At 41.5% G+C, this 26,603-nt stretch overlaps 1 protein-coding gene across 3 annotated transcripts in view; it reads right to left on the reverse strand.

Annotated features, from left to right (window-relative positions):
* Nucleotides 1-26,603, reverse strand: part of strbp (spermatid perinuclear RNA binding protein) — an 80,444-nt gene that overhangs the window by 34,200 nt on the left and 19,641 nt on the right. For 2 of the 3 annotated variants that reach the window (XM_083983221.1, XM_083983223.1), the window contains exon 2: nucleotides 17,981-18,083. The gene's annotated coding sequence lies outside the window, so the exon portion shown is untranslated. Of the gene's footprint in view, nucleotides 1-17,813; nucleotides 17,842-17,980; nucleotides 18,084-26,603 lie in introns of all 3 variants that reach the window. The other variant, XM_083983222.1, reaches the window with a different exon arrangement.

Genomic DNA, 26,603 nt, shown 5'->3' on the forward strand with positions numbered 1-26,603 from the left:
AGGGAACTGGAAATGAGCAGGAGCAGGAGCCGGAGCAGGAGCGAGTAAGACACGGAGAGCAGGCAAAACAGGCAGACAGCGGAACGGTAAGGAGAATACAAAGCTGCGCAAAGGGGACCGGGGGGAATCACATAAACAACCGGCGCCAGATATTGAGCCGGCCCCTCAGGCAAACAGACTCCACCAGAGGCTGCTCCTCATTTTCTCTCCAGCGCTGTTCCTCTCTGCACCGCTGGCCGCTGGCCTGCCTCGCTGACAATTACCTCCTCAACACACCTGGCAGCGATAGTGTCCGTGTCCGCGCACTCGTGTTTTGCCAGTTACCTTGCAGCCAACTCTCATCACTTGAAGGGTGGGTGGGTTAGAGGAGGGGGCATAAGCTCTCTTCCAACGTGTCTTGGCCACTTAGGGTTGTATGCACATGATTATAGTGCATGCACAAAAACACAGGCCGAGACACAAACACCCTGCCAAGAAGCATAATAACAACGTGCCAGCCCCCATTCGATTCTCATTATCAGAGCAATTCAATGATAAACAACAACACCAATTCCCACTCTTTGCAGCTCTCTCATGGTACTTTCCTTCTCATTTTTCATTAATTAAAATCGAGAATACCAGAATAAAGAATACAGCGCAAATTGCGGTTTTCAAAATATAATGACAGAAAACAGAGCAGTGTTTGAAATGAAGCTTAGAAGAAGCCCTCTGGAGAGCAATATGAGGCCGACCATGTGCCCACTTTCCTCTGTGTCCCACTGGGACTGCAGGCAACTGAGGGGACCATGTTTTCACAAACTGTATCTGCCCATTTGTTCATGAATCCCCCTGTGGCTTTGTCTTCTGTGGGCTCACACTGACCAATTACTACATTTCTCTCTGCGTCCTCCCTCCATCTCTTTTTTGTATACCTCCCATCAGTCTCCATTCTCCATTCTTATTCTTCTTCTCTCTTAGTCACACCATCCTGGTGGGCTATTAATGTATGATTGTGTGTTCTTCCTCCAGAGAGGGAGAGGAGAAAAGGGGGGGGGGGGGGGGGGGGGGCTGGCAGAAGCCCTGCCTCATTAACGCTGGTGGTGGCTCATGGACATTAGCATGTTGCAAACACACACGCAAGCGCAGATTTCCACACACGTACAGGTACGCGCATTCACACCATCATGATAGCCTCAATTTGGTCCAATAGTTATTGAATATATTTGTCCTAGAAGTTTATGCATGAGGGAATACACAAACACACACCATATATACACACACACACCTGTGCTGTGTCCTTCTCCTGCCTGCGCCAAGAACTGGTGATTACATCCTGTTTTCCCTAAGGAGATGAAAGGAATCAGGCAGAGGATAAGAAACGAGGGATGGGAGCTGATTGAAAGATGAAGGAGAGACAGCCGAGCTGGGGAATTTGCTGAGATGGCTCTGAGCAGCAATTTACACCTTTCTCATCTGATAACCATCAAATGAGATGAACAGTGGAATAGCAGAAATGAAGAGACAGAGGACTGACAAAAGCCAGAGAGAGAGAGAGAGAGGAAGTGCTAATTAGTGTTGGAGGAGCTTATTTTCACAATGTATTCCCTTTAAGACTTCTTATTTCCTGCCTAATATTGTGATTAGATTATCAGACTTCTGCATCATTCTGCTTTCTAGCTGCTTAAAACGGAGTCGACTGTCATGTTCAGCGACTGCAGCACGGTTGGGAGTGAACTGTTTCATCCACCAGCCACACTGCCAGCAGGATACCAGTCAAAGGACTTATGATTAATGGCTGGTTACACGCCAGAATAACTGCAGGAAAAATTTCTTACTTTACAGACACAATTAAACTCTGCTGGCAAATCATAAATTACAAAACACCTCATTGTTTTCGCGTCATAAAATTAGAATCACTTTTTTTCTCTCTCTCTTTTTTTAGGGGAATTTCAGCTACAAAAACCATCTGTAGTGTGATTACAACCAAGACAGCTTTGGGCCCCGTCCCAGGAAAAAGCTTCCCTGCCACAGTTTGGAATAAGATACTATCTCCAACACAAAGTCCAGACAGAGCACTGATTTACTACCTCACATCAGACATACTTAACTTCCACATTGTTGGCCATCACTTCCCCATTAATTAATTTTCCTGTTACGGTACCTCCCTTTATTTTGTATGAAAGACTTTAACATCCAACTTAATGCAATGTGATGTGTGCTCCTCTGTTGATATGATATGTTTTCAGGTCCAGTATAGTCAGAATTTACCACTGCAAATAATTATTTATATCTTGAATAATAGGTAGAATATCATTACTCATGGTTTAGTTTTTAAGATGGCAAAAAAGCCCCTCTCAATTTTATCATGGCCCATCATATTTAACCTGATGGGTAACAAAACAGATAAGTGGAGCAAATATTTACACATGAACTGGTTATCATTTTTCATTTTTGCTTAATTAACGGCCATAAAAATGACTTCTTGGTGATTAATCAACTAATATTTTAATGCCACACTTGAGTTTTGTGGTCTCTAAACTCAAGCGGTTATTCCTGCATCATTTTCTTTGCAGATACAAAAGGTAGAAAACATCTCATGTAGTATTAAGAAAAAGAGAAGGTGCAGAGGGACCCTTCATGAAGCAGCCTAATGGGTGTCATGTTTTCTCAGCTGTGTGTGTCAGTTCCATCTCTTGCCCTGCTGTCACATGTCATACTCATTCTCTTAACCAACAACCTCACAGACGTGTCTCTGCGCTCCATCGAAGCGGACCTACAATAAAGCTAATATTTACAAAGAAATACGCAGGTATAAATATGGCTGCTATTTCTGGCCGTGAAGCCTGTGTGGTTTTTTGAAGTTATTTCAGATCTCGAGTGGGTAAGATATTTTTTGCCCTCACGCTTTTCCTCACCAAAATGCTATTTCTGACCCATCATCTTTAAACATTCATTATACACCTGAACGGCTGTTTGACTGGGTGAGAAGCGTGTGTGTTATATTAGCACTAACCTGCGTGTGGCTGGCTCCTGGGTTATTGCTGCCACAACGTTTGCATCTGGGAAAACATCTGCCAAAGTGTGTGGTAATGAATTTGACAAACAGGCACACACAAGACACCAGCACAGCCCAAATAATGAAACTCTTAGGACCAGGTGGCGCACAATAAACAGAATGGATGCAGAATCACGCTCCCGAACGCCCCTCTCTAAACCGCCTCTGTTGCGAGGTAGCATGCATTGTGTAAACAGGTGCTGGCTGACTGAGATGTCTGACAGAGGGAGCGAGCTAACTGAGGGACAGCGGAGGTAGAAAGACCGAGAAGATTCATTTTTGATTGCCGAAGCAATAACATAGATTAGTTAAGAGCAGAGCACTCCCTGTTCTTGAAAATGTGAAAATGCCAGCTTGAATTTTGATGAAGGTTTTGAAGTCTCATGTATTTTCTTAAAATGTCCCTGTTTCCCTCATAAACTTCCCCATTTGCTATTCAGGTTCCATTTCTTCTCCACCCTAACAACATCTCATTTCCTCATCTGTCTTTTTCTATTTCCCCAATTCTTGGATTCCTTTTCATCTTCTTTTTTTCCACTGCCAAAAGAACATCTTTGCAGTACTGGATGTGCAGGTATTAGACTTTAACAAGCCTCAAACAAGACGACTAAAATGGAAGTTGGAATAATTTAGGCAGGATAAAACAGGTGTGATAGTCCTCTTTTTAGAGTAAATGTATGAAAAGGGGCTTCACAGTTTTTTTGATGAGTTGTCACGGCCTTTTGACTTTTCCACATGCTCCAACTATATGCACACAGACAGCAGGGAAGATGACATGCCAGCTCGGCGGTTTTGTAACAATTTAACTTCATTAAGGCAAATTAACAGCTATTACAAGCTCAACAAATACAATATGTCCACAAAAACAACTGACTGAATTCAGACAAAGTATGAGCACAACTCACAACTGAACCGATGAGAAGACATGGAAGGAAAAACAAAAAAAAAGAAAAGACGGTTACCAGAGTGGAAAAAAAACAGTCACAATAGCAGGAACTGGATTTTTAAGTCAGGAGAGAGATAAACAAGAGGAAGAGAGACACTTCAAAGGGAACCATTTCAGTTAGATACACTGTCCTTCTTAAGGTATCAGGGCCAGAGGCAAAGGCTGGACACTCTGACCCTCCTGTCCTTGTGACATTTGGTGTCTGTGTGGAGCCCATTTATCAAGATCTGAAAAAGATACAGTGGTAGGTCAAGTGGCTGTGCAGTGCAGCCAAAGGAAGAGCCAGTTTTTCACCACCTGCAGTTCTGAGACACATGCCCAGATAAACTGCAGGCTCACTCACAGAGCAGCATCTGGGAGATCATCATTTTTCTTCAGCCCTCTAACACTTATAGAGGAAACCACTCATATGGATCAAAACGCTTGGGACAGAATCATTCCTATACAAATGCTGTTAAAATAAGTCACGTTATAGTTACTATATGACAAGCAGGCCACTTACAATGTTAGTTTCACATCTTTTAACAGACAACAATATTTAGAAAATGTAAAATTGTATAGCCTTAGCCTACCACTGTCAAACTGGCATATGGTTAGGCTCTCTTCTTATTTATTTACAGTCTTGGACTTTCACAGTGTGTAATGATCTGCCTGCTGTCAACATAACTTCACTGCGTCTGCAAGTGTGTGTGTGTTTGTACAGTATGTGTGTGTGTATCACGCTGATATCTTCACCACTGTGGCGCAGTTAGTTATTCTGCCCTCCCGTTTCATTTTGGGACCTTTACAGAGTGTAATTATCGTTCTCTTCCTCTGTCACAGCAGGGTTATATGAGAGGAGTGTATTGATGCTTTCACCCTGACCAGTCAGTCCCAGATTATCTAATCCCCAAAGATGTCCATTTCATTATTTTATACCCATGTAGTGAATATAAAATATGCCAATTGAGAGAAATAAAGAAGAAAAAATGTTACAATTATCATTTTCTTAAAGTGATGAGTTTCACTGGGACAGATGTGATCACTGTCACCAGTTTCCACTGCATGTTTACCTGGTGACATCTACCTTGACCGTTTGGAATCTACCAGACATGAGGAACCAATGAAGCCAGTAAACAATGCTGCAAACAAGCCACTTTATCAGAAAGAGGAGAAAGAAGCTGATCTGTAAAGTGTCGTACAGATCTTGAGATTGTAGAGGGAAAAGAAAAGGTATTATTGTGTTTTCAAATGAAAGAATACTACACCACGCCCAGAGAAGAATTGTTATGAAATTATAAAATAGTTAAGACTCTAATCTGTGATTATCAGCTTTCTCTCAACTGTCACTCCTTCTTTAACATAGAGCCTAAACGCTGGAGATAGAATCAGGAGGAAGTAGGATGCTGGATATATTACCTGCATTATGTCTCATTAATGCAAGACTATGCAGCAGGTTAGACATTTGGTGAATGGGTATTAGAATAAAGGACACCAGGGAAATGATGTCAGGCATGTATCACATGTCTGTAATGATGCAGCCGTTTCTTGTTGTCTGTCTTCATTTCTTGTCACCTCATGGTTGTATCGCTCTCTCAGCTAAAACAGGTTTATGTATGCATTGCGGAGAATTTATACTCATTTGTAGCTGAGTTTGCTCTCTCCCTCTTTGTCTCTGCCTCCCTTCTCCTTTTCTCCAATTTGTTCCTCCCTGACATTTTTCTTTTCTGTTTTGTTTTCCCTGTCCATTCTTCTACAACACAACAACGATGCGAATGTTTAGCACTTGGCACGGAGCGTACTTAACTGGTGTGACAACCGGAGGAGGACAATTGCTGATTGCAACCTGAAAACAGAGCCAGGAACAGGCCCATTACAGCATTACACATCCATTTAAAACTATGGCTCTCGATTCCAGTTGTCACAAAAAAGCTGGTTGTTCTCTCCTAGTTTCCATTACACCCATTTAATCAGGAACTGCGTTACACCTGGGAGTCAAGGTGAACGCAATTTAGACACTAATAAAAGAGAAAATTAAAAAGAATGAGAGAACTGCTTACACTTCTGATTGGACTCTAATGAAATGTTCAAGTGCGGCCGGTGGTTCTGTTGAGTTTTTATCTGAACTACACACACCGCATCAGAATTACTTCCGTTTTCTCCTTTCCTTCAGAGAATTAAAAAAAACTGACTGGCATTGGAAATAATTAAAATAAGGTAATCATATTCCATAAATACATTTTCAGATATAACGAGTGAGACCATCTTTCAGGTAAACACGCATTTCATTATTCAATATGTGTAAAAAAATATATATATATTCTTCACAGTTGGATTGAGGGCCTTTTCCAGAAACTACTATTATTTTCTATAGATGATTGAAAGCACTGTATAAATGTTTCTATACGGGTTAACTTAAAATTATAGTATAGGTATAATATTCAATATATTTCTTCTGTGTTGTTCTTTTTTGTTTGTTTTATGCATGACAGACCAGACTTTTGAAACATTTATTCATAAGTTTTTTCATTGATTGATATTTTCAATCCAATTGTAATGACCACTATTCTGCTGAGAAATATCAAATATAGATGGGCCGACCCGTGTCATGAATAACTGAAGATGACTCTCCTATGCGTCGCAGTGGACACACACTGTCTCTGCTGAACGCACATACACAAAAAGCAATTATTTCTCCCACTGAATACCACACTGATTTCCCCCCTGATCTTAACTTATGCACCTGGTCTGTTCCAATTTATCCTAGCTCTCCTACAGCACTGATGTTTTCCTAATAACTTCCTGTCTCTCACTCTCAGTCTTTCTGGTAATTATATTATACTTTGCCTGTTGCTGGGTTTTTTTTTTTGTTTTTTTGCTTTTCATCTTTTTTTTGCTTGTTTGTTTCTTTTAAGATGCTGAGCTAACACATTCCCTTCAGCTTTTTATCTAATTTACTGAGATGTGGACAAAATACTGCAAACACCTCTGTGCTATAATTGCTATTAGGGTAACCAAAGTAGATTGAGCTGTTTTCCTGTGCAACATATGTTGGCGCTTATATAGGTACAGTACTGTAATCCTTTACCTATTGCCCTGCTGGTGTGGGGACTGAACTCCACAGGTCCACATCTGTCTGTCTGTGAGTAACACGGTTCTGCTACGAGGACTACATCTCTCCCATTTCTCTTGATCGTCTTAGAGATGTTTCTACACCTTGATCTGAGCCCACATGTGTTAAATCCAGCTGACTGGCCCTGATCTGGGAAGGAACACAACGTTCTATATAAGGTATCACACCAGAGCATAAACCAACCAATGAGGAGGAAGGATGTGCTTGCAGACCTCAGAGACAGGACTGTGTCGAGGCACAGCTCTGGGGACGGCTACCAAAAAAAAAAAAAAAAAACATAACTCTGCTGTACTGTCAGTTCCCATGAGCATGGTGACCTCCATAATTCTTCCATAAAAAGAGTTTGGAACTTGCAGTGGAAGTGGCTGCCCGGAGAGGAGCCTTCGAAGGAGACGAGATGCGAGATCAAGTAAAGGATGATAAGTGAGAGATCTGCAGTGGAGATGGGAGGCTGCTCCACAGTCTGTCTGTTTAGATTGCTTATGCCCTCACTCTGGTTTTTATATTGCACTCCTAATTCGTTACTATGATCCAACCTAACAGCTTTTTCTATTGAGGCAGGCATTACATTCACCAGTTTACATCATCTCCACCACCTGGGTGCCCATATAATCTCTTTACAGCAGACTCATCTTACAGCCTCTGATCCTTTCACAGTGAGGAGGGGTTGAATAGGTCAGACCCAACCTTTCCATATTTCTGGGCAAATTAAGAGGTGTGGCCACCCTGCTGCATAAATCTGCTCCCTAAATGTTATTTCTGCTACTAATGAAAAATTAATTATAGTTTCTGGCCAGATTCACAGAACTCATACGTTTTTGGCAGAAGTAAATGCTCCCAATTGTGATGGCTTTTCCAAACATCTTTTCTTAACACTCCCTGATATGTCTTCACACACTAATATTAGTAGGAGACTTTAACTGCTGGCTTAATCCTCTGTTGGATCGCTCTTCTTTCAATGTTTGTATGCCTTCAAAGTCTGCCAAGATATTCCAGGCCTTCATGAAGGACTTTTCTGTCTCTGATGCCTGGTGATTCTTTAACCCTCCTAAAGGGAATATTTCTTCTTTCCCCCACGTCCATTGTATTATTATTATTATTTTTTTACCCATACTGACTTCTCTAAGTTTCTATGGATGTCCATTATGAGAACTTCACTAGTACTTCTGCATCTTAATACTTTCAGCAGATTGATGCGAGTCAAAACAAAACGTGATCAAATGTATCGTCTTTGTGCTAAGTTTGATTTGATTGAGATTTTTGCCTTTTTAAGATCGCTGTACCACCGTTTCAATCATTCCTGCCCACTCTAAAATAAAGTAAGCAAACAGAAAACAGGAAGCTTATTTACATTTTAATCCAATCAAAGAGGGCACTGTGTGAATAGGGGGGCTGACAGCAGCCAGATGTGCCTCATAATGTTCAACTTGCAGGGAAAAGGGAGGAGCAGACAGGTTCAAGGCTCAGTGACAGAGTTCACCATAAGAGACAACATGAGCGTGAGAAAGTCTTACAGTCTGTCTGCTTCACTGCTTCACATTTGTTTTGAAACTCTGTCAGTGGCACTGTGCAGGGTAATGACTCAGGTGTGCAGTTTACAACAATGAGACACATTAGTGCTGAGTTTGACAGAAGGAGGAGTGGTGTCTACGGAGGATATTTGGGATTATAGCAGGTTTATGTGCATTTACAGAGCAGCCCCTCCTGCCAGAAGTGAAGCATTACACATAAGACACTTGTGATTTCACTGATGTCTCTACAAGCCAGTTTCCTATTCTGAAATCAGAGCAAAAAATTAACTTTCGTAACATATTTGATAAGATATTGACTGAATACGAAAACAGTAGCAGTTAAAATGGTGATGCTGACAAAGAAAAAAAGTTTCACTTGTTGCTTTAGCCTTCTGATAACATAATTCATCAGTATCTGCGAGCTGCTGGCGGTGATGTCATTTAGTTTGCAGACACTGTTATTTATTGCATGCCTAAACACAGGCTTGGAGAGAATCTAAAACCATCTCTGAGGCCTCTCATGTTCAGCTGAGTATCTGGAGTGCTGTGCAGCGCCGTGTTGCCTATCAAATTCACGATCTTAGGGCCAACTGCTGGCGTCGGCCTGCAGATGCAGGCAGCGTCGAGCTGGCGAAAGGAGGACCTTCCCCCTGTTTGCCTGTGAAACACGTGTTGTGGTCTCTGCAGCAGCTGGAGGTGTGTGAGCTCAGCGGAAAGACATGCGTTTACCTCAATATACTAAAAAAAAAGTAATGGATTTATTGCTCAATATTGGTAGCACACACTTTTTGGCCCTTTACTTCTGAAATGAATCAGGAGCCTTTGGGCCTGATTGTCCGCCAATAAATATTCGAAAAATGTGGGTTCCATTTTTTCAGGTCATGAGGAGAATAAATTTCCCACTCATTCCTGAGTGAAGCAACTTCTGTGGTATTACCAACATTGTGTCTGTTTTGATGTGCGTGCTATTCTGCTCTATTGACTATAATGTTTACACAGTCTTTTTTCATGTGGTTGTAGCTATCCTTGTCGTGAACAGGGTCACATGGCTCATACCTTTACAACTCCTCTTCTTCTAAGAAGGAGGTGGGCCTGTCATGCTCACAGTAAGTACAGTTGGCAAGTACACTATACTACACACATCATACAGTGTGCAGACTGATGAAGTTGAAAACAAGATTGGAAAAATGAAGATAAATGATCACGCTCTGATTTATTGATCAAAATGGGCATTTTAGTCTATATTAACTGGAGGACAAGGTTAGATCAATTTTTGTTGGACTCAATTGATTTCTGTGAATGATGAGTTCCCTTTGGCTGCAATGTTGACTTCTGTCTCTTCATTTAAAACCCCAAATGAAAGTAAACCCTTATGAGCCACAGAAATGCGTATGCACTGCCAGCCTTGGGCGAAGACACTCTGTTATCCCGTGTTATGTTTTTTAAACTACCACCCTGTCGTTCTGTGTTGACTGGGTCCAGGGGCAGGCCAGGGGAGGTCAGACCACAGAGTATTGATGAGATGGCAGAAAGCAGCGAAAACGCTGATGTTGCCTCTTGGAGTGAGATAGATAACATTGACAGGGGAGTGTAACTCCCTTCAGTCGATTATTAAAATGGAGGAAGCTATATGTGTGCGCTTTCTGCTGACAGTGGGCCACGCTGGGTCAGAGGCTAACAAGGATAGATGAGTGAACATATTTGATAATGTGCTCATCCTATCTATCTATCTATCTATCTATCTATCTATCTATCTATCTATCTATCTATCTATCTATCTATCTATCTATCTATCTATCTATCTATCTATCTATCTATCTATCTATCTATCTATCTATCTATCATCTCCATGGGTTATCTTACTTTTAACTGAAAACTTCACTGCCATACTCACACACAGTTGAGTAGTCTCCTGCGTCAGTGTGGGGAATAAATAGACTATCACTATGCCAGCATGCTGCAACTGTGTGTGTGTGTTCCTGTGCGTGTGCGTGCACTGGTAGTCTCCTGCTGTGCTGATTTCAGCAGGAACAGATGGTCCTGCCAGGGCTCTGCCGAGGCTCCACAGTCCATAGTCTGTGAGGAGACTTCTGAATGTGCGTAGAGTGTGTGTGCATCCTGCTGGTTTCCTCCTCTGTTTTTCCACAAATAATCCACCACACACACACCCTTCTTTGAACCTGTTTTACATACTACCACACACACACAGACACTGATGCTAATTGTTGCAGTGTAAGTGATATCCTAGTGGTCTTTGGCCTACTTGTCTGTTCCAATGACACTTAGAGTCTTAATCCTGCTTAAAAAGCCTCTTCACTGCTAAGCTCAAGTTTGCCAACACACAAGGCTGACACACGCCTACTTTTTTTTTGTGTGTGTGTGTGGTTTGTGCATACTGTATGTAACAGGTTATAAACATATATTTACAAAGATGCCAGCACTAGGATTAAGTGAGGTTACTGCATCCTACTGAAACTGATAAGTCAAAATAAATAAACAGAAAGCACCACACAGCATGCATTATTGTGAAATTATCGACTCAAATCTTTTTTGTTGAAGCATCAAGGTATGAAATTCATATTGATTCAGTTACTGTGGTCCTGACATCACTGACAAATCAGGGCTAATGAACAGGTAAACAGATCTATACCGAGTATCAAAAGTAGAGTCCAGCACATCAGTGGTTTTCAAAATGAGGTAATTATTGGTTCTGTTAGGTAAAAAAGTACAGGTGGTAGGGAGGGACTAAAGAAGATACGTAGGAAACTTCATGTATAGAATCAACGTTTTAACCTTAGGGTTGGTCATTTCAATCAGGTGTAAATGCATTCTGTTATGATAAAATAATCAGCCTGATTTGCTGGAGGACGTGTTTTTGAGCATCAATCTCCCCTTGTATGGTTAATAGATGTTATTATCTCATCACAACATCTGAAATCCCAAGATGTCATAGTGTTAGGGGTCAGGGTGAGGTCAATACGGCTCTTTCAGAGGTTGTTTTTGATGCAGTATATCTGAAACCCTCCCAATTATGAAGCATGCTATGAGTTGTGACAGCATGAGGGCAGCTAGGGCTGTCCAGATGTGAACTAATTCCCTAATGGGCTTCTACTCCACAATATAAAAAGGCATGCGCACATGCGTAGTACTACTTGATATCCCAGTAATGTGTCCCTCTCTCTGTCAATTTTCATTAATAAAAGCAGCAGTATGGTGGGTGAAGCCAGAGGAGCAGATTAGTGAGATACATTATGAAAGCCAAATTACATCCAAGGATGAAGTATTTTTGAGAGATTAATTTCACAGAATGGACTCAAAATGCTATAATCTTATATTATGGGCATAAACAAACGTAGCACAACTTCAGTGGCAGGGGAGAGTGTGTCCTGTCAGTCTGTCTTTGCCTATTTTGTCAGTGTTTTTCCGAATTTTCACTCTGGAGCTCATGCCTCATCTGTCTGCCCCTCTGTTCTCTGTTCAAACAGCAGAGGAAAATCTCTTGAATGCAGATCGAGTCCCGCTCTTCGGCTGAAATGACTGAATTACCAGACTTTGCCAACTTTTGAGTTGAGGCAAAATATTGTGAGAAAATAATATATTACTCATCTATTGTTTGAAACAGAGCTCCTGGGCAACAGAATACGATTTTTCTATGTGTTCCCAAGTGGACATGCATTCACTCACTGTGGTGTACTGTGCACTTAATTCAGATAAACAAAATCTCCATCTTCTCTCCCACACCCCTGCTTCTTCATCTACAGCGTTTTAGCAGGAGCTGATCAGTGACTCCATTCATTCCAGGTCAATTTGGGCAGTGTGCTCGACACGGCTGTTTCATTACACACTTCCTTCCTGTCTGTCCCCCAACGCCGGGAAGGCGACGGAGCGGCCGGGAGGAGAGGAGAGGAAGATGAAGACGACATGGAGAATGATGGATTGTGACTGATTTAGAGAGGAATTATTGGAGCCAAGAGGTGAGATGAGCAATGCTGAAGAGAGGGGGTGAGGGATATAAACTGGAGGAAGACAATGTGAAACTACAAAGGACAGGACTGGGACTAAAAGGAAGGAAGGAAGGGCGACAGGGAGGGTAAAAGATAGAGGTAGCAAGAGAAGGAACAAATGAGAAAAGTAGTTAAGGAAAAAAAAGAAGAGCCTGAGAGAGTGAAGTCTTTCATTACAGCTGTCCTTTTCACACTCTCTAACAAAGTGTTTTATATTAATTCTCAAACAAACTTCAACTAGCCAAAGGGACAGGACCTGTCATTAATAATTACCAATTATTTCTTATGAATTCACAAAATTTAATTCCTTGCACTTTTATGTTTCCACTGTGCCTTCCAGACCGTGTCTTCCCGTAGGCCATCTCCATTAAAAGCACAGATTACAATTTAAAGAGTAAAGGATCATTCCACTTAATTTAAACCTGAGATTTCTATTCTGGTTTTATTCCTATATTATATTAAAAGTTCAAAAAGTCAAATTAACTCATCCCCTGCTGGCACCCTGTGTTAAAACTCTAATGTTTTCATGACAGTGGTTCTTCTTAGGTGGACAGAAACCTACTCAGTTAACTGACTAACTCTCGAGGCTCAGGTCTGACACCTCGGACAGCTGCAACTTGCCTCCTCTCATCTTTTTCATAGAATACTGTGTCTCCACCATCCTCTTTTGTCAAAGTATTGGATGGCCATGGTCCAACAGCCATGGTCATGCCCACTAACAAGCAAGAAAAAGACAGAGAGAAATCCATCCACGGCTCTGTTTATAGGTTTAGTGTTTCTCTGTAATTAGGTCACTTCTTTTACATCAGCACTTAGGTCAACACGGAAGAGCCACAAAACGACAACTCAAATCTCCTCTCCTTTTTGGATTCTGACGTGTTTGTGTTTGTGTGCGAGTGTGCGCATGTATCTGTGTGTGAGGAAAGCATTAGATTGCAACCAGGCATGAGACAAAGGAGGGAAACGAGAGCGAGAAAGAGATTCAGCCTCAACTTTTCCCCTTGGGATTGGTCTCCATGGCTACGGAAACATTTTCAGCTGAATGTGCGACAAACATAAGGAAGAGTGAGAGAGAGAGACACACGCGCACAAAGAGAGAGAGAGAGAGAGACAGAGAGAAATAGGAAGCAGTATTGAGATACTGTCATGAGGTGTGTGGATGTTGATGACAGAAGTAGAAACAGCTCGTACAATAAAAATGAATTATTACAACACAACAACACATCGATATTAAAATCTGACTGTTATCAAAGACAAACAAACAGGATGCAGTTACAGCAACACAGCTGCCATATATAGCACCGTGGCTAACTCACCACAAGACACTTGATCTCCATCATGAAACACGTAAGGCGGCAGGAAAAAGCAGCGACCCAGTACGCACTCTGTGAACTCTAATGGAAATCAGAGACCACTGAGAACAAACAGCATCCAGAGACTATAACATCTCATCTTACCACCAGACAATCAGACTCCATCTATATTTCAAAAGCTACGGAAAACTGTGACAATGGACTGTCATGATCCAAGATTGGCTGAGGTCACCTTTAATGAAGAGGAGGGCACCCTGGGATCGCGTTTCCACGCTGGCAGGCTAACGACAGTATCACCTGAGGACAATTTGTCTGAAGTTGGTAAGGAACCTTCAGCAGGAGTAATTGAAATCCTGTTTTCTTCACTCTAAATTACTTTTTAAAAGAGACATCGTCAGTCTGATTTGGGGGAGCGCTCCTACTGTGCAATGACTTTGGGGACACTGTGTGTGTATCAACAGTTTGTTGCTAATTTACTATATGTTTCTGAAAACATTAAAGCAATACTTACCGATCTGGCATTTCACTCAGCACAGCACAAACATTTGAAAATCAACAGCTCCACCTCCCTCACAAGTCCCACCCACATCTCCCTCCTCCTGCATCTCCACGAGCCCCCTCCCTCCCTGCTGCATGCGTTGGCATGGCAACGGTAAACAGAACATGAACGCGAGTGAAACGGGAACAACACAAACAAACACAACACCGGAGTTTTAAACCGTATAAAGTTAAACGGACTCAGTGATGACTGATGAGTTTTATAATAAACTGTTGTTAGCCTACTGCTACTGGAGACGCAGGGGAAGTGATTGTTACAGATTACAGTTCTCAACGAGCCGGGCTGGCGGCCGGACCAGCGCCACCTGATGCGCTGGTTCAGGCCGAAAATAAATCCAGACCGAGCCGAGTCGAGCCGCGCCGGTCCGGAGTTCAACCGGGTCCGGACCGCTGAGAACTCACAGAGCTAACAGTAGCCTAGCCGTTAGCACAGAGCTAACAGTAGCCTATATAGCTACTAGCCGTTAGCACTGGATGCTTTATAGACACATGTGACTTCCTGTGTTTACGTATCACTCGGGGCTGATCACTATCAACGTTACAATATCAGACATGAAACTCCGCGACCAGCTGCGGCTGCAGTTATTGGTCTTTTAAAAAACGATTTATTTCCAAAAACCTTCTTTCTAGTGTGTGTTGTGACTCTAGTCTCCTCTGCTCTCTGTGTCCTGCTACTGCTCTGTCAATAAGCGTTCTTCCTGGTCGGGAGGGGGGAGAGGAGGAGAGGGGTGCACAAAGTGATTACATATTAAGTAGGTTCGGTCGCTCGTCAAATCTTATTAATCGGACCGAATAATATTATTGGTCAGACTTTTCTCAGAATTATATGAGAATGAAAAAATGATGAGTTTTTAACCCTGTTGGGTGTCTCTTGCATTTTAATGTATCATCAGATTATTAATAGCATTTTAACTTTGACAAAGAAATGTGCAAAAGTTCCAGAAAGGTAAGTATTGCTTTAAGTGAGCAAAAATTGTGCTCAACACAGGAAATGCCAGTTTCAATTTTTCTCTGCAATAGGTTTGTCAATATTTGCATAAAGTACAGCCAGTGTTACGGGTGATGAATTATTTATGGAGACTAAAGGAAGAGACTTGTAAGGGCTGGTTCTGCTTGACAGTGTTGTGTACTATGAGTGAGTGTGTGTGTGTGTGTGTGTGTGTGTGTGTGTGTATGTGTGGGTTAGGCGGGTTGACTGAGTGTCAGTGAGTGTGTGTGTATGTGTGTGTGTGTGTGAGAAAGAGAGAGAGAGAGAGAGTGATGCACTCTGCTGCACTCGCCGGCAAAGTCACTGCTTTCTCAAGGACACTGCGGCTAAGGGGCAAGAAAGAGAAAAGGAATGACACACAGGAAGGAAAAAAAGCGAGAATAAGATAGAATGAAATCAACACCTTTATTGATTCAGGCCGAGTACGATTTTTCTTTTTAAATAAAATAAGCAGAGAAAACAGAAGAAAATGAGAGAGAGAAAATAGAGAGGAGGTGGGAAAAAACAGCTAAGTGACAGGGTGGACATGGGAACACACTGGGTCATCTTTCACAGTTTTTCCTCTATGTGTGTGTCAGTTTGAGAATGTGAAAACTTGTGCTTCCTAAGTGAAAATATTTCTTGTCGGAGAGTCACCACAGAGCTTAATCTACACAAAGTAACCAGAAAACCCAGTTTGACCTATCAGTATCCAAACCTGTTAAACGCAAGACAGTGCAGCTACTGATGGCTGTCACGATCAATTACTGTGTTGATCCTTTTTTTGTGTGTGTGTAATCAATTACTCTTTAACGTGTTACACAAATTCACCCGTGATAATCGCTTTAATTGCTTGTTTTGTCTGGAAACAGAGGAAAGACCGAGAAGCCGTCCACCCCAACATAAAGAGGCCACTGAGCAGCAGCAGACATGGTATACAGTTCTAGTTGTGTGTTAGGCACACTGTGCAGCAGAGCAGCGGAGCAGCTTTTTTTCTGCCTGGTTCAGTCACACCAGCAACTCACTAAAACCTCTACAGTGATCAATTATTTACACATAAACACACACACGCGCAGACCCCAAAACATTCCCACTGAGATGATAGTGGGTAAGGCCGCTGGGTGAATTGCATAAAAGCTACTTTACATACATAAGCAGGCAGTTTACCAAAGCAGTGAGTGAACTCAGCCACCACTACGACCACAGGCCCTGACCAACTGTAATCAAAACACTTCCTCAGTGTGCAGCTGGAATACTGAAGACTACACCACAAGTTAATTTAGGTATATACACGGTTGCCCATAAAGTTGGAATACATTATTTTTTTTTACCTCTTCTCATGAAATGATTATGACAATGTGACCTGGGGCGACAGAGCCTTCAGTGTCGCTGCCCCCTCCCTCTGGAACTCCCTTGCCAAACCCATCCGCACCTGCTCTGACCTGTCCACTTTCAAAACCTCTCTCAAAACCCACCTCTTCAAGCTTGCTTTTAATACTTAAATGTTGCCTGTTTTTATTCTTAACTGTTGCAATGCCCCTGATGTTTTAATGCTTTTCTGTGCTTCTTGTTATTTTTTACTTCCTGTACTATTGAAAAGCGCTTTATAAATAAAATATATTATTATTAGTATTATTATTATTTATTCTTGATAGATAAAGTGTATATCTTCTCAAAACTTTATTGATCAATCTCTTCCAAACATCACTGAGAAAATGAAACCACAGTTAATCTTTATGGTAACACTTTATTATAAGTACACACAATTAAGCATTAGTTAAGCATTAAATACAGAATTCATAATTTTTAACACATGAATACTCATTAGCATGTAGTTTATAACACACAGTTATAAATGTTTTACTCATCATTGATAAGCACTAACTGTATTTATAAACAACATACTAATGAGTATTCATGCTTTATAAATGAAGAATTCAGTATTTATTAATGCTTAACTAATGCTTGTGTACTTATTATGAAGTGTTACCACCTTTATAATAGGAATAAAAAGTCTGAAAACAAAATTATGCCAACTTTATGTGGAACAGTGTATAGATGGGTACTGAATAGATGGGAAAACAAGCTTGAGATATATGGATAAACAGAGAGGCGTTAAGATTTCTCCTCTTCGCCCCCACAGAACTTGTGTCAACATGTGCAATTTGAAGAAAGAGAGGGCAGATCTGTGCCAGTACTCCTGAGGCTCAGGAGATGTGCACCCACAACATGTCTCATCACGGCTCCTGACATTAAGTCATTAAGTTGTTGGCCAAAAGAAAAATGACCTCTGACTTGATGACACACACATGCATGGTCACAGACAAAACACACTCAGCTGAGGTGCTCAGCGGGGGTGTCAACCAACCTCTCTGCTGCAGGCCTACACTTGTTTTCTGGTTGATTGGGCAGCGCCGTAAACAATGAGCCACCGAGCCCAGAAGCAGCTCTTTGCACACCAGAGGGCCAGATATAGCGAACAAGAGATATGTGGACACAGAGATAAGATTGGATTCCGTTATTCATTTCACTCACCTCCCTCTGTCCTCCTATCTGTTTATCTGCCCACTTCTTCCTTCGGTGTCTATCCGCCCTGTCTGTCTGGAGTCGCGGTGTCAGAGCAGGCAGGCTTCAGTACCTGAGAAGACACGGGTTCAAAGGTCGGTTAAAATCAGAATGACAGCACTTAAGGATCGCGTTCAGCTCGAGTTCAGTCACACACCAACCAGCTACATCAGAAGAGAAGAGAGTAATATAAGTATCATTCCCTGCGCACATGCATTCACATGCAAAACGCACAACGATATGCGAGCACACAATCCACTGTTATCTATAAGAAAACAGCGATCAAGGCAAAGAGAGAGGAGAGGAAAACTGCGCAGACAGGGAAGGATGAGAGGTTCAAAGACTAAAACCTCCATTAAGCACTCCGGCAAGTGCATCTTTAATCTCTGTGTGATAACAGTAATTATTTTGCATTCAAGTATGACTGATTCACTTATGCACATGACAGACCCTCATTGTCATATTAGTCTCTCGTCTTCTTCCTGAAAACATCGCCAAAAAAAGCGCAGTAGATAACTGGTGAGAGACTAGAGAAGTGGGGCTATGAATGAGAAATAAAAAGATTGGAAATGATTTAAGGATAGAAGAGAAGAATAAAAGACGAGGTCATAAGAAGGCACAGAAACTGAAATTAAACGAGGACTTCTGTGTTTGGAGGGAAAACACAGAATAAGATATGTATACTAACCCCATTTCCGCATTCTCTTTGCACACAAACAGTTCACAGAGAACAGAAAATTCGACATTGAAATTATCAGAGGTTGTCTATTGGCTTCTTTCAAAAGTTTGGATAACGCAGAATTGACCTATTTTTCTTTTATGGACTCTGCAAGACACAAGAGGGAAAAAAAGGAGTCTGATGTGCAATAACCACCTTAAGCTTTCCAACTTCACACTAATTTGTCTAAACCGATTATTAACAGAGGAGTGGTTAAATATTCAAATGCAGGTTTCAATAGCTTCTAATGTCAATTTAAATCTCCTTCATCTAACTGCTCATCTAATCTCAAACTCATTCAGACTTCCTGCTGCTATTTCATAATAAAACCCAAGCCATATTCTCTTTGCTGTCAAAAGGTTTTATAGTGAAGCAGAGCTGGAGTCCGTGTTGCATTACATGTTGCTGTCTGGCTTGTGTTAAGTGTTAAGCTGAGGCAGAACCCTGATTTATGTGGAGTCCTGATTGGTTATCATTGGTTATCAAGAAGACAGAACTACTTTAGAGCTAAATAAATGTAACGTGTTGAGATGACTGGAAATGCAGCTTTGGTGCGTAAGAGAGCAGCAACAGATTGTCGAAAAATCACCCCGAAGCACCATCAATTCACAGACAAGGTAGATTCATGAAATAATTTAGTAAATTGTAAATCAATACGAACAATTGAGACTGCTGGACTTCTGGGAAAATCTCTGTCTGCTTTGCTTAGTCTTTATGAGCATGGTTAAAAGGTGTCAGAAGAACTTAGTGAAACAGAGAGAACAGCAATAACACCACCAGGCAACAATGAATAAAATGCAGCCCTGTGAGATATGTATCTAATTACACATCCCTCACTGTGTAAAGACTGGCTGACAGTGATGATCCTGGCGCACCCTCCCACAGAGTCACATAGCCAAGAAAATCAAAGCAGAACAAATGTACGGTATTTGTTCTGTGTGCTGTTTGGCGAACAGGTCACACCTTAGATAATAGAGCATAACTGAGGAGGGTGTTGGTTGGAGCGATGGATGTTAATGTCGTGGTCTTGCAAGTCAAACTGGTTCCAGTGCCTGCTTCTGATTAAAGCAAGTCTGTTCACAGCTCTGTCACATGCACATATGCAAACACTATCCATCACAGTCAGTTACATGCTTTGTTTAGAAAAGCTTTGTAGAGTCAACACCAACATATCTGCATTTGTGATATGTTACAAAACTTGTGCATTGTGTATCCAAGGTAATTAAAAACCACCTCTACTTTTTTTTTTTCTTACAGCTGGCTAGTTGGCAAACTGACAAGTCAAGAAGCGGTGGCCATTAAACATAATGAGGTTTGAGCTACTTGTAGAAGGTGGTGACATTCGTCTTATCGTTGTCTCAACAGAGGCAGGTGCAGGTGGTGTTTGAAAGCTCACATGCTGTTCAGCTAACAAACATACACTATTCAGCATTTTGTGTCTTGGACAATATACAAATGTGGGTCCTTGAAAAGCTAATGTGCTAATTAGCATATTTAGCATGTGTTCTCCGTCAATACCTGGAGTGCAGACCAACTACCCAAGAACATAGTATAGCCTACAGCAAAATCAAGAGTGTCATAATGGAAAACAGACAGACAGACAGCAGGTGCAAAATCAATTTTCTCAAGCAAATGATTGATCATCATTAAGATATGATAGTCAGCAATCTGCTGTGGCAATTACAGCTTGACAAAACAAATGGATTATTACACACTGTGAGACATTTCATGTCAGATCACCAAAAAAAACTTATAAAGACACTGAATTCAGATATTTTAATATTATATCTAAAGATAATCTCTTTATCTACTGATTTTTCACAGATGTTCTGACAACTGTATCAGGCAGAGGTAAAGCATGGCATGTTGGTTAGGTTTGCTTAAGTAATTCTTCACACCTCTAACAGGTGTGGTGAATTGGTTTGAAAATGGAGAGAGGAAAAAAAGGAAAAATGTCAAGTCCCAGATTTGTATTTCAGATTTCATATTTGCTCTCTGCAGCAGAGCATGTGCACAGGAGTTAATAAAGACACACTGTCTGATAATGGTCTCCAGCGACTGACACATGTTCTCAATAAAGTGCTCACGAGAAAGAAAAATAAACCTTCACCCGACAGCATCATTTAATTTGCCAATCCTTCACATCTCATTTGCAAACCATTACGCATAGTGAGAAATAAGAAGCTTGGTGTCAAACTGAGAAGAAACGGTGCGATGAAGCGTAAACAAAGACATCATTTTGTGTTACAGTAGGTGGTAAAAGAGCCTGACTCAACAACCTGTAAGAAATTGAGCTTGTTAGTCACAGATTGGCAGCGCCAGAGATTGTCGTTTTTTTTAAATGCAGAAGATGATGTGAACGTGGAAATCTACACAAAAATGGGGACATGGACAAACATAAAACACATAAATGTGTCCATCTACCAAGGTCAGGGAGGGTTGTGCTTTCTGGTCCATATGCTGCATAAGAAGCCCCCACCTCACATTTTGCCTCATGATGAAAACAGAGCAGAGCACTCTTTATCTGTCTCCCTGAATAAAGCTAAGCACTCTCCAGCTCTGTGTATGAGTCACCCCCCACCATTAAGCTATCCATTTCCTAACTCATTAATAGAAACATTCTCACCCAGTGCCTTTGAGGACAACGGTGCCCTTGAATTCATGGGATACATTTTCCAACCTTCCCACCTTCACGTTTTCAGATCCACGTTCGGGATTCTCGTGGAGTGCAGGTGCCTGCGCGCTGCTTTTGTCTCTGGTGAATCACTCAGTCAGTTCCTGATCAAAGGGGCTGTTTCATCAGTTGGAGCCCTCACAGTATAATGTGTGGTGATGCACCCATTAGCCAGACCCACAGTAGAGGACTACAGCCAGAAATAGTAATACACCTAATGAATAGTATGCGCAAAACAGAGCTGCTGGATTCAAACTACATTTTATTTATAGCAACTGAACATTTACATCTTCAGAATGAAAACTTCTGCAAAATACTGCAACATATCTGCTGCTATTAATCAATGATGCAACGTTATAAGATACAGTTAATTAAAATACAACAAAACTAAAAAAAATGGGCAAATTCAAGCCTGAAAAGTATTGTAGCAGTATACTTGTGGCCTTTTTCCACTAGAACTCTTGCTTGACTTGACTCAACTCGTTTTTTTTTTAATTTTCCACAAGGGTTCCAAGAGAGTTGAGCCGATACTAAATGTGATGTCAACTGCCGGCAACTGATTGGCTGAAGATTATTGTTACTGAAAGAGTCATAAGCGCGCTGTCCGACACAAGACTCAAACCCGCAATTTATAAAAACACGCTGGGAACAGCAACCACTGATCTACTGCAACTTTTGTTATTCTATCACGTGAGTTAAATGGCCGCTGTGCGCAAAACCACAGCGTGGTCTGTCACTGAGGTGCAGGCCACTGTGTTTGGCGGCTGATGAGAGGATCCAGCAAAAAAAAAGAGCTAGACAGAGTGACCGTAGCAGCAGTGCTATGACCACTCCGCTCACGTTGAGGAGGTACTACAGTATGAAGTACTCAGTTGTATTGGAATAGTGCCATTATAAGGACACTAATACTGTAGTACACTGCAATTAGTATACTTACTAGTTTAAACTTGGGAAATGTACAGTACTAATAAAAGAATAAATACTTACACTTTAAATAAGTGAAGCTGTAGCTACTACTGTGGCTTTTTTCAGGTTTCCTTAAAGCTAAAAATTATGATCTTTATCCGATCAATATATTAATAATGCAGTCAGTGAAAATGCAGTTATTGAGATTTTCCCCATCACTGAGTCTAAGTGAGATTGACATGTCTTTGTTGATCCCACTGTGAAACACCAGTGTGCTCTCATCAAAATATAATAGACCATTTCATTTACTTCTAAATTTGTTTCGCTATTCAATTTGTGAAATAAAATTAATATGACAATCCCTTTTCAATATTCATACACTCTAATAGTTATTATGATGTGACAGAGTATCCCTAACCTCGTTCTCAATTTAAAAATATTACATGCAATCCTAATCCAGATAATCTCCGTTATAAATCATTTTCATTACAGTGATGCTCTTGCATACAAGCATGCTTCAGTATGCGTTCAGAAACATAAAGGACAATTTGAACACACATGGTGTGTGCATGTGGGGGAGGGACAGAGAGAGTTTGTGTGTGTACTAGAGCTTGCTCGTTTTCTTGCACTAGAGGTAGGTGACCAGGTTATTTTTTTTTAAAAGTCACAGATATAGAACTTACACAGACGTAGAATTACAAATACTACACAGAACGATTGCAGTACACAGAAAACCACTTGGCTAAAGGGGAAAAAAGCCCACTCTACACCTACAAATGCACTCCTCTGCACTACCACACACACACACACACACACACACACACACGGCACGCACAGATGCATGACACATACACCATGGAGGAAGCCCTGGAATTGGTTCTCTGCGTCTATATTTTCTCAGTATATGACACAGGCTGGCCCATACATCTCCACTGACTTAGCCTTGGCTTTGGAATTTCAATCAGGAAACAACTAGAGGGTGAAGGGAGACAAAAAAGGGTTGCAGCTGGATGGAGTGTGGGTGGTGGTTGTGAAGTGAAGACAGCAAGAATATATGAATGAAAAGGCGATGGAAGGATTAAGGATGGAATAAATGAAGACCCAGTTTGTATAGCAAAAATATCCATGCGTTTGCATCCTTTCCAAAATGCAGAAGGGTAATCCGATGATAGGGTATAGAGATAGAGGGTGAGAGATGAAGATGCTGGTGGGAGTCCAACGTGTGGTGATGGAGGTATGTAACACGAGAGAAAGGGGAGACGGGAAGTGAAGGAAGAACGTTGTTGGTCAGGAAGCCTTGCTCTCCCTCCTTCTTCTCAACAAGAAAAGCAATTTAAGCTTACACTGATGCAGCCATTGCAGAGTAATTTACTGCTGATTGCATTTCTTTATCCTCAAGAGGAAGTGTTCAAATAGCCTTTCCTTGAAAAAGAAATTATCTTGTGACCAGTTCAATTGAATCATAAATTCTGAGTTTGAGAATAAACTACTTATCTATTCTACTATGAATAAAAAGAATGAATAGGCTTGAAATGATTAGGCCATGCTGCAGGTCTGATGCAAGAGACATTATAGACAACTTCTATGGAAGCTGCCACTGCTAACACACACACGCACGCACGCACGCATGCACGCACACACACAAAATACTGGAATCACCCCTCCTACCCCCCAAATTCTCTGATGGCCCCAAGCCCAATTAAAAAAGAATGATTTCTATTTAGAAAGGAAGACAATGTAGTGCTTTTTCAGCAATGTATCTTTGCACTATTGATCAAAGGGTTCCTCTCCCCTTTGTTCTGCGAAACCCAAGTAAAAACATAGATAATGGCATCTGTGCTGAGCAAAATCGTGGTGCAGCAACTTTTTGCTTTGCTAAAATTTTCCTTCAGGCACATGAAGAGCCACCTTCATTCAGTTACAAGAAAAGCTTGTGGGTGAGACGCTCAGCTGGAGCTCCGATAGTCGGTGAATGCAGAACGTGCTCTTGCACAGATCTGTACTATACACTAATTCACACATGGGGTCATGCGCAAAGTACACACACACACACGCACGCACACATAACCATCCCCAGTAGCTGGTTGTGAGCTGACACCTACAAAGAAACCTCTGTTTAAAACATCCCTATAGACCCTGTCCATGTAATCCATACAGCTGGTTTGTGGGCACACTTGTGTTTCCAGGCATAGGTCCCTTAAAGCATTACTCACAAATTAGCCTCCATTCAGCGCTAAACAGAAGCTCAAATGTTTTAACACTGACTCATTCTGCAGCAGAACACACATGCAAATTGATACACATCCACACAATATACATACATCGGAGCCTATGGACAGTGCAGCGCCTGTGACACTGGTGTGGGAGCCTCCGTAGGAGGTATAACTAAGACATACTGTATTGGAAGTGCGGGCAAAAGTTGACACAGCGAGGAAGAAGAGAACGCATGCAGGGACAACTCATTTTTGGCTGACAGCAACTGTAAAAGCAGGACTGTGCTATAGAGAAGGATATTACATCATTATTTCTACCAGCTACAGCGCTATCTGACAGGCTGTTTTGGATCAGTGGAAATTACAGCAATGAGAAATCTTGGACGAGTCTTAAGTGTTGTAAAACTGTTGGGGATTCTCTATTCGCATATAGTTAGCTGAAGCTAGAGATGAAACTACTGATGATTAATCGTCAAATTTATTTTTATACCTTCCATTTTCTCAATAGTAAGGACTTTCTGGCTTCTTTATCTCATGTGATAATAAATGTTTTCAGCTCCAAGCAATCAAGCAATAAAGAAACTGATCTTAATCTTTGGCTTTTTTAGAAATCAAGAAAATTAATCATGAAAATTATCTTGAAATGACTTCAGAAAATTGTCAGCTGCAACTTTGATGTTATCCCTTTTCCTTACCTCAATGCAAAATTAATAAATCAGATTTTTTTTCTAATTTGAAAGTAAAATTCAACAGCAAGTGATGATTGTGCCTCAAGGTTAGCCACTGAACTCTAATTTGCTAAGAGACGTCTTAAATGTAGACTTTTAGGGGTTTTATCACATTTTCTGGGTAGCTCATTGGGAACATTTGCCTTTGATACAGAAGATTACCCAGATTTTATTAAATTAAAAAATAAACTGACGTTTCTCTCATAGATGAATTTAGGGCTGCCCCCAAATAGTCGACCAAAATTTCATTGGTCGATTGGTCGCAGGAAAAAAAAAAAAAACATTTGGAGCCGTGTCTTGTCAAAATTAAGCCAACATCAATGACTGAACTGTATAGGAAAGGTTATGGGGCTTTTATTTTGAAGGGCCAGATTCAGGAAGTCGTGACGTGACACTTTTTTTTTTTTTTTTTTACACGGCACGGCAGTCTCTCTCGTATCACCGCTGTCACCATTAGCGGGTGCTGTCTGAGCCCCGGTCCCGTCCCACAGCGCTCACCGGCGGCCAGTCTCAGTGTCACGGAGCGGATCCATGATAGTCCCCGCTGCAGTCAGAGACCCACACCCATAGACATATGTCTATGCCCGCACCGCTCCACGCCGCGGACCCCCACCCCCGCACCCATAGACATGTCTATGTCCGCACCGCTCCACGCCGCGGACCCCCAACCCCGCACCCCCGTCACACAGCCTGAGCTCAGTAACTTTTTACTCTCCTCATCTACTGTGTTTATTGGTGATAAACGGGCATTCTGCCGGTAATAACGGTGAAACCCGACCGGCTTGTTGTTGAATCTCGGACCCAACACGGCCGGAGTCACGAGCATTAATTAATTCTCAACCTGACCGCGGGCAAAAAAAAATATATAGGCTATATATTAAAAAAAAAAAAAAAAATTTTTTTTTTTTTTTTTTTTAATTTTTTTTTCCCCTCAAGGTGGGGGGTCGATTAGTCGACTAATCGCCATAAGTGACGACTACTGGTCGACCAACAAAATCTTTGGTCGGGGGCAGCCCTATGAATAATACACAAAAAAGACATACATCTTTTAGGTCTCAATGCAACCTCATCTTTAATGTAAAATGTGAACATGCTTGGCTACCAGTGAAACATTGGGCTATTATATGGTCTATTTGCTGTCACAGCTACTCTGTGGCAGCTTTGCATTTGAAGTGTTTCATTTCATTCAATTAGGTATGCAAGCATATGCATCCCATGGTCTTTCTCCGGGTTTATAGAGCACATTGCAGTGAGTAAATGCTGTGCTCACCCAGATCTGTCATATCAGCCTGACAGCTGACAGAAAGCTGAAGCGCAACACGAAAAAGGCAGGAAGGTGAACAGGGAAGAGTTG

Source organism: Trachurus trachurus (assembly GCF_905171665.1).
Source record: "Trachurus trachurus genome assembly, chromosome: 12".
Taxonomy (NCBI): Eukaryota; Metazoa; Chordata; class Actinopteri; order Carangiformes; family Carangidae; genus Trachurus; species Trachurus trachurus.